This window comes from Tupaia chinensis, unplaced genomic scaffold, assembly GCF_000334495.1.
Source record: "Tupaia chinensis unplaced genomic scaffold, TupChi_1.0 Scaffold000127_1, whole genome shotgun sequence".
In the NCBI taxonomy this organism is placed as follows: domain Eukaryota; kingdom Metazoa; phylum Chordata; class Mammalia; order Scandentia; family Tupaiidae; genus Tupaia; species Tupaia belangeri.
In genome coordinates this window covers 270798-280595 of record NW_006159595.1, presented here as the reverse complement: position 1 = coordinate 280595, position 9798 = coordinate 270798, and the positions used below count along the sequence as shown (strand labels likewise).

The following is a 9798-nucleotide window of genomic DNA, read 5'->3' as shown; positions in this document are numbered from 1 at the left end:
CACAGGGTGTAAAGGAAACAAATGCTTTTGTTATTGCTAAGGCACTGACATTTGGGAGTCTGCTTTGTTTTTGTTTTTAAGGTTTTCATCATAGGGTGTGTGTACTAGTCAGAGAGACAGAGAAAGTGAGAGGGAAAGTGAAAAATCACCCCCAGTGGGGATGGCCATGCCACAATCCCCTCTCCTCTATTCCCCTCTTGGGAATTTGGGCGTGCACACACACACACACACACACACACACACACACACACATACCTGGCATGATTTTCAAGCTGCAAGGTCTAGGACTTTAACTGTGGTTATCCGTGTGGGAGTCCAGCACCTTAACCACTCTGCTACATGCTGTCCCCAGGAGGTTTTTGTTTTTGTTTTCATCACTGTAAATTTAGTCTACCTTGACTGATATGGACCATAGGGTATAAAACTATGGTTCTTCCCAACAAACTCCTGAACCAAGGGGGTCCACCTTATGGTTGAGTAGTGGTGGCTGGAAAGGTGGTAATTATGTCACATAGTAGCAAAACATTTGTTAGATTTGTCCGGCAATGACTCAGAAAAAAAGGTCATTGAAACAAGTGGACATTAGTGGTGTGTGTTGAACACTGTGGCTTGTGATCAAAGCATTATGTGAAAAAGACGAGTTGAGGGAAAAGTTGATGGGCTTAAAGGAAACTAGAGTGAGGAAGAAAAGACTTTGCATACCTGAAAAGAACGACTGCTTCAGAACTTCAAATAATAGGAATACATTTGAGAAGGTAGTTGAGAGATGAAAGGCAATCAATCCTAGCTTGGCCTCAAGGATCAAATCAAGTTTGGGCCTGTCACACATTGTTAATAGCTCTCTGGGGATTAATGTGGTATGCAGTAACTCCTTTCATCTTGTAAAGGGCCACTCAGTCTCCCAACATTCCACATAGTCCTGTTGCACTAAATTGTGCCTGTTGGACCTGCTAGGGACTGACTCGTGTCTCCCAAAAGTCAGATATTGAAGCCCAGACCTCCAATGTTGCTAGTATCTGGAGATGAAAACTTTGGGAAGTAATAGGATTTAGAAGAAGTCAGAGGATGAGATCTTCATGATAAGATTAAAGCTTTTATAAGAAGAAACACAAGAATTCTCTTTTTCTCTCTTTTCCTCTCTTGTGAGGACATAGAAATGAGGCCATCTGTAAGCCAAGAAGAGAGACCTCAAAGAACACAACCATGCTGGTACTCTTGCCCTTGCACAGGGTACCCTGCCCTTGGACTTTAGAACTCTGAGAAAATAAGTTTATGTTCTATAAAGCACTCAGTTTATGGTATTCTGTTATTGAAGCCCAAGCAGACTAAGATAGGCCACTACCCAATTTTTCTGTTTTAATATCACTCAGAAAATACCCCCTGTCCTGTCTTTTACTGGCAATCATATATACTCCGAAAAATCTATCTGCTCTTAAACAACAAGTATTCATTTACTAGAATTGTCTTAACAAAGTACAAGAAACTGAGTGGCTCATGTCAGACAAATTGATTCTCACAGTTCTGGAGGCTAGAAGTCCAGTACCAAGGTATCAGTAGGGTTGGGTTTTTCAGAGGGATGAGTCAGAATCTGTCCCCTGTTTCTTCCCTAGTTTCTTGTGGATTGGTGGCAGTCTGGTTTTGTCTGGCCTTACCTGTTCCCTCCTTCATCTTCACCTAGCATTCTCCTTGTGTGCAAGACTCCATGTCCAAACACACTTTGCAGTGCTGTTTGTTTTTCAAACCTTTTTGATTTGAGAAATCATCTAGAATAGTCCAGAGAGTTTCCATGTAATTTTTACTCAACTTGTCACTGATGATATCTTACATAATCTCAGTGCAATGATCAAAGCAAAGAAAGGAACAGTGAATTAACTCTACTACATAAACTTCAGTTATTTTTTTTTTTCCCCCAAACCTTAAAACCCCACAGCCATTGTTTATTATAAAGATGAACTCCAATCCTTGTTATGGGCTTATCTATAGGATTTCTGGTAGCGAGCACGGGCACCAGGGTCTCCAAACTTTTTGGATTCGCAGTGACAGGGATCAACTACCAGCAGGATCCAGTCATACTGGCTGAGGATCTTTGATCTCCTTCTTGGAAGCCTCATCCACTTATTTCTGGTAATAGGCCACGAGGGCTTTGGAGATGGACTGATGGGTAGCATAAACCTGGGCCACATGGCCACCACCCTTTACACGGACATGGATGCCCACACCAGCCAACCACTCTTTGCCCAGAAGAACAGGTTCCAGTAGCTTATATTGCAGTGAGCACGGCTCGATCACTTCCAGCAGCTACCTGTTGACCTTGATAAGGCCATTGCCGGGTTTGCAGTGTGCCATGACTGTGGCCGTCTTCTTGCATCTGAAGACCTGCACGAACTGCAGAGGGTCCTTAGGTGGCATGGCTGCTGGAGTAGAAGAGAACCTCATTGTACGGCTTTGCAACCAGAAAAGGGCAACTTCAGTTATTAATGTCTCTCTTATTATCTCACAATATAGCTTTTATATTTTACATGAATATAGGTGTTATAGTTCTCTGAAACTTTATCACATGATTAGGTTTGTATAACAGCATCACAGGCAGGATACTGAGCAGTCCTAGCACACCAAAAACATCCCTCACTCTTCTCAGTATTATCATACCCTACCCCAGCAAGTGCCTATCTGTTCTACAAAATTATAGTTTTCTAATTACAAGAAGGTTGTATGAAAGCATCTTAAAGTACGCTACATACTGAGATTTCTTTTTCATTCAGTGCCAGTTCTTTGAGATCCATTAAAGTTGCTCTGTTTATTAACATTGGGTCATCAGGAAAGTCATTATGTATTTCTCTGTGTTTCTATGCAAAAATGTGTCATAACTTTTTAACTAAGGTTTTTGCCATAGGGTATGTGTGCTTAACAGAGACACAGAGAGAGGGAAAGTGAAAAATCACCCCTTGGGGAATGGATGGCCACCCTGCAATTCCTTCTCTGTTCTTCTTTCAGGATTTGGGACACATACACACACACACACACAATGTGATTTTCAAGTCACAGGGTATGGGACTTGAACCATGTTTAACTATGAGGGAGTCTATAGCACCTTAACCACCATGCCACCTGCTGACCCCACTTTTATCTTTTTTTTTTTTTTTTTTTTTTTAATTTTGCTATAGGGTGCTTGCAGTCACTAGAAAGAGAAAGTAAGGAAGCACCCCATAGGGATATGGGCACAACACCATCCACTCTTCACTTCTTTTTTGAGCACGTATACACACACACCTTGCATTCTTTTAAATCTGCTGAGCTTGAGACTTGAACTACTCAGTCAGCCATGTGGGAACCAGCCACCTTAACCACTGTATGACAACCTGGCCCAATAGTTGTTTCTTTTATTGCTGATTAATATTCCACCATATGGACGAAACACAATTGAACCTTCCACCAAATTTGTGTTTAAATCTATAATCCATTTGAGTCAATGTTTACTATTTGTTTTCTCTTTCAATTTTATAGATTTCTTCTCTTAGTTATTTCTTCTGCTTGATTTAGGCTTTCCTTACTCTTCATTTTTGTTTTTCTTTTGTTGTTTGTTTTTTAAGGTTTTTACCACAGGGTGTGTGTACTTGCTAGACAGAGAGACAGAAAGAAGGAAAATGAGAAATCACCCCCAGTGGGAAGGACGTGCTACATTCACCTTTCTTCCATTCTATCTCAGGATGTTGGGCAGGCACATGCACTGGTGTGACTTTCCAAGCCCCTAGTTCTGGGACTCAAACCATGGTTGACCATGTGGGAGTTCAGTGCATTAACTACCATACCACCTGCTGGCCTCACTCTTCACTGTAGTTGTTAAAAGTAGGAGCTTGGGATTAGATAAGGTCATAAGTGTGGGGTCTTTGGTTGAATTATTGTGACTTTATACCAAGAAAGAGAGAGACGAGAGGTTTTGCTGGTCACAAACACACGTTCTTGTTTTTTCACCATGTGATGCCTTGTACCATCTCAGAACTCTGCAGAGTCCCCACAAGCTAGATGCAGTACCTAGAATTTAATTGTCTACATCATTAGCCAACTAAACCTTTATTTTTTAAGTTAAAAAAAAAAAGTAGGAGCTTGGATTTTTAATTTTGATACCATTTCTTTTTTTTTAATTCTTAAATTTCTCAGCACTGAATTAATTGCATCCTACAAATTTTGATATGTTATATTTTTGTTTTCATTCATTTGGTATGTTGTATCTTGTTTTCATTTTCATTCCACTTGAGAGATCCCCTTTTGACTCATGAATTATATATGTCTGTTGTTTAATTTTCAGGTGTTTGAAGATTTTTTTCTGTTTTTCTTTTATTGATTGTTCATTTTATTCCATTATATCAGATAACATTGCTTTTTGTAATTTGGCATGAACTCACCAGAAAGACAGAGACAGAGAGACAGAAAGTGAGAAATCACCCCCTCCCCGGGGGTGGGGGATGGCCACACTGCAATCCTTCTCCTCTCAGGATTTTGGGCATGCACACACATGGCCTGGTATGAGTTTTAAGCTGCTGGGTCTGGGACCCAAACCCCTATCAACTACGTGGTAGTCCAGTGATGTAACCATTATGCCATCTGCTGGTTCCTTATGTTTATTTTTAATTTTTTTTTTTTTGTAATTTGTTTTGGGAACCATAATATGGTCTATTTTGTTGTCTGTTTCAGTGGCACTTCTAAAGAATGTATGTTCTGCTTTTGCTGGATGATGTATTTGGTGAATATCAGTTAGATGATGTTGTTTGATGGTGTTATCAGTTGTATATCCTTCGTGTATATGGTGAATATCAGTTAGATTATGTTTGATGGTGTTATCAGTTGTATATCCTTCCTGATAGTCTGTCAAGTAATTTCTGAATGAGGAATTTAATTCCCCCTCTAGGATTATACTCATTTTTTATTTTTCTTTTCAGTTTACTAATTTTGCTTCAAGTATTTTGAAACCCTCTTGCTAATGCCTCCATATTGAATATTGCTATGTTTCTTGGAAGACTGACTTATTTTTATGCAATGTGCCTTTCTGCTTTTGGTAAGTTTCCTTGCAGTCTACTTTATCGGTTAATAATGTAGCCATTCATACTTTCTTCTAATTGATGTGTACTTGGTATATCTCTGTCCATCTGTGTACTTTCAACTTGCTGTGCATAGTTCTATTTGAAGTGAGTTTATTTTAGATAGCAGTTGGTTAATAGATATTTTGTTTTGTTTTGTTTGTTTTTATCCATTCTGCCAATCTCTTTCTTTTAATTGATGTACACATGCCACTTGCATTTTATGTAACTAGTGATATGTTAAGGCTGAAGTATGCCATTATGCTTTTTGCTTCATGTTTGTTCTGTTTTTCGTTTCTGTTTAATTTTCCTTTCTTTCTTGCAGAGTATGTGAACATGCTTTAAAACTTTACTTTTATTTATCTATAGCATTTTTGAGACAATCATTTTCTATAGCTCTTTCTTTTTTTTTTCTTTTTTTACAGAGGTTTTTGCTATAGGGCATGTGTGCTCGCCAGCCAGAGAGAGAGACAGAGAGACAGAAAGTGAGAAATCACCCCCCCCATGGGGATGGCCACGCCGCAATCCCTTCCCCTCCATTCCCCTCTCGAGATCTTGGACATACACGCACACACACTGAGCCTGAGTTTTATGCCACCAGGTCCAGGACGCGAACCGCGGTCAACTACATGGGAGTCCAGCGACATAGCCATTGCGCTAACTGCTGGTTCCTCTATAGCTCTTTCAATAGTTATTCTAAACACTTGATTGGTGTACATAAGAGATTCTACAGGTGTTGACAGTTGAGTGATTCCAATGTGTTGGAAAGAGAATTCTGCATGGCTAAAAAAAGGTAGCAAAAGAAATCTTTAGCGTAATGTGACAATTCTTTGTTTTGACTTTGACAATGGCCACATGAATCACGTGGTCATGAATGATTTCTTGTTGCCAGGAGACAATATATTTTATCATAAAAGCTTCAAGTAATATAAAATGTACTAACTAACCAAACATGCTATTGGCTAAGCAGTGATATTAAATAGCTTTATTAGTAAACATGATTTTATTTTACAGTTCCTAAATTATGTTTTAAAATAACATAAACATCTGACATATAATTGAAATCAATATACCTTCTCCTTTTATTTACAAATCTAACAAGGCATTCTTGCTCTTAAGACTGGGTAATCTCTGAATTATTATTATTATTACTATTATTTTGGAGAGGTTTTTGCTATAAGGTGAGTGCTCTCACCAGAAAGACAGAGAGAGACAGAGAGACAGAAAGTGAGAAATCACCCCCCGGGGGGATGGCCACACCGCAATCCCTTCTCCTCCATGCTCCTCTTGGGATCTTGGGCATGCATGCACACACGCCCGGTGTGAGTTTAAGCCACCGGGTTGGGGACTCGAACCACCATTGACTACATGGGAGTCCAGCGACCTAGCCATTATGCTAACTGCTGGTCCCTGAATTATTCAGCTGTGTACTATCTTCACAGATAATCAATCATGGATTTTAGAAAAATGAATATGAACTGTATGACAACGATGCAAATCTTTTAGAAACTGAGTGACTTCCAACATTTATGTAAGTAATCACATTTCTGTAGAAATATTGAAAAGGGTAGAATTGTATTCCTTTCAGTACCATGATGTTGAAAATAACCATGTTATATTCTTCAAGCATCATTTATTTTAAAACTGTTTTAAAGAATTTTATTTATTTATGTATTTACTTATTTATTTATTAGAAATTCTTGCATTAGGGCATGTACATTCACCAGAGAGAGGGAGAGACAGACACAGTAATAGGAAAAGTGAGAAATCACCCCCAGGGTGATTGGCCATTCCCCAGGGGGAATGGCCTCATCGAAATCCCTTTTCTTCCATTTTCCGCCCAAGATCTTGGGCATGCAGGCACATGCACCCAGTGTGAATTTCAAGCCTCTGGGTCTGGGATGTGAACTGTGATGGCCATGTGGGAGTCTAGTGACATAACTGCTTCTTTGTCTACTGGTCCCTATTTTATTCATTATTGTTATTATTTTAATTTGACTAGAGAGAGACAGACTGAAAGAGAGAGGGAAAGTGAGAAAGTGAGAAAGCAAGTCTGGGATTTGAATCAAAATCATCATGTGGGGGTCCAAGATCTTAACCATCATGCACCATGCCACCTACCGGCCCCTGTTCAAGCATTAATATGTCTTATATTTGATGAAAATTTCCACAGAGAAATGGTTAATAAATATATTTATTTAACTTACATAGTAAATGTCCTCACAATAAATTCACTTCTACAAAAGGAGAATCAAGCAATGAGTAAACGATATAAGCCTCTGTTTCATCCCTAAGATCTATTTGGTATAATTTTGTGTTTTCTTTACAAAAGTCATTATTATTTGAAATTTAACGTGGAAAAGAGTCTATTTTTAAACACTTGAAAGTTCTTATAAGATTCAATAATATCATCAGGGGATAATTAAAAATCCACACTTTTTAAATATTGGACTGTTGGAAAAGTCATGATGCTTTGTTGCCTAGAAGAACAGAAAAAATACCACGTGACTTTCCACCAACTGAGCTGAAGATAACGTTGCTCTTCATTCTGAACTTAGACAAATGTGAGATTGTCATAAAATCTTCAACTATTACACAGATTTGTGAACAATGAAATAAATATCACTACCTTCTCCAGACATAATTATTTTAAAATTTTGGCAATTATCCTTTTACTAAAGTATATATATTATAAATATTAATATTTAATTGTACATTAAATATTAAATATATAATATACATTAAATAGACATAGATATATTTATAGATTAAATATATAATATACATTAAATATATATATAGACATATTGATAGATAGATTTAGTTGCTAGAATAGGACTCTTCCTCCCTTGCTTGTGTGTTACTTCCCTAACTAATTGTCAAACCTTCCCTGCTGAATTGCCACCCCGTGGTATTAGCAATTTCTGAAAGGGGTAGTGAAATCCCCAATTATAATAGGGAACGTATCTTTTTCTCCTTTCATTTCTATTAGTTTATTGCTTCATATATTTGAAAGCTTTTTGGTGCCTTCACATTTAGGATTGTCACATTTCCTTGTTGAATTGATCCTCTTATGTAATTTCCTTCTTAGTCCCTTGCACTGCCTAATTTTGTTTTTAAGTTTACTTTGCCTGATATTCACATAGCCATTCCAACTTTTTATTTTCAATTAGTACTTACCTTAATTTTAGTGTCCTTGAATCATTCTATTTGAGGTGTTTCTTTTTAAGAGCATATAATTGGGTGATAACACTTTTTCTGTTTTAGGAATCTCAGTCTTTAAACTGCTAGGAACACTTTGATCAAATTTAGTTTTTGATTTCTGGAAAATTCTTCATTTTATTATTTATTTCCACTTGTTTCCCTGATATTTTGCTCTTTTTCCTTTCTTGCATTATTAAAGGTAAAAATATTTCTTAGTATTCAATTTTAATGTATTCCAAATGCTTTTATGTATAGCCCTTTATGTAGTTTTTTTTTTTCATAGTTGACCTAGATATTATGAAATACATGTCTAACTTAATATCATCTAATAGTGTAGAGACAATGACTTGACACTTTAGGAAAATATTAAAGTGGGATAAATATATTTTGCTCTTGGAATAGGCATTTGGGTTAAGAAGGGGAACCGTAATGAGTTAAAAAGTGGTCCTTCAAAATACTTGCTGTAAATCTTGGAACCTGCTGGTGTTACAGTTTTGGCAGATATATTAACTTTAGGATTATAAAATGAGGAGATTACCTAGGATTATCAGGTAAATTTTTTTCTACTTTATAAATTTGTTGAAATAAATGTATTAAACATATCTCGCTATTATATCTTGACGTCATCTGTTACTCCTTTTCATTCAACTTTGCTTTCTATATTTTAAGGTTATTTTGTTATTTAGGGTATAAGTGGTTGAATCTAGACACCTTTATTTACATTGTGAGACCACTTAAAACTCATTCCTCAGTGTCACCGATTTTTGTCAACTGAAGTTATGTGATTTTCACCCATATATTCCAGCAGCTGGGGCTATAGCTTCTAAGGAGTATTTTTTTTATACATATATTTTATTTAATTTACTTATTTTGTGGAACAAGTCAGGCTATTTTACATGAAATACCATGTAGTTTTGTGGGTTGGATTTATTTTTTCTAGTTTATACTTATATAGAAAATCTTGTTTTTAGAGTATCCAAACTTAAGGGAGGGGAAGTGTTTCTAATTAGACTCCTCACATTGGTTAGCAGCATTTTAGTCTTCACATAGTCCCCAAATAATGTGAAACTGAAGCTTAACTTTGTTCATTTTAGTTAATGCCACTGGTGCAAAAAGTATTGCAATGCTTTATTTGCCCAATGGTTTTCACAAAAATATATGTATGTGTATATGTATTTCCCATATATATATATATTTCCATGTGAGGAAGGGACGCTTCATTCACCTCCAACAGGGTTATCACACTATGATCCTCTACCAGCTTCAGTCAGCCAAGATCATGTGAATGCACGCCCTGGAGCAGCATATGCAGAGAGACCATGGGACACCAACTAGCACCTTCCCACATGCCCTTAGCACTGCACTACCACAGCTGTCCTCCCACAGCTGTCCTCCCCAGCTGTCCTCCCACAGCTGTCCTCCCCAGCTGTCCTCCCCAGCTGTCCTCCCCCAGCTGTCCTCCCCAGCTGTCCTCTCACAGCTGTCCTCCCCAGGTGTCCTCCCCCAGCTTTCCTCTCCA

General features: G+C 37.6%; 1 pseudogene; it reads right to left on the bottom strand.

The window, feature by feature from the left end:
• Positions 1–1973: 1973 nt before the first annotated feature.
• On the bottom strand, positions 1974–2409 carry LOC102498297 (40S ribosomal protein S16-like; annotated as a pseudogene).
• Between the last annotated feature and the right edge of the window lie 7389 nt (positions 2410–9798).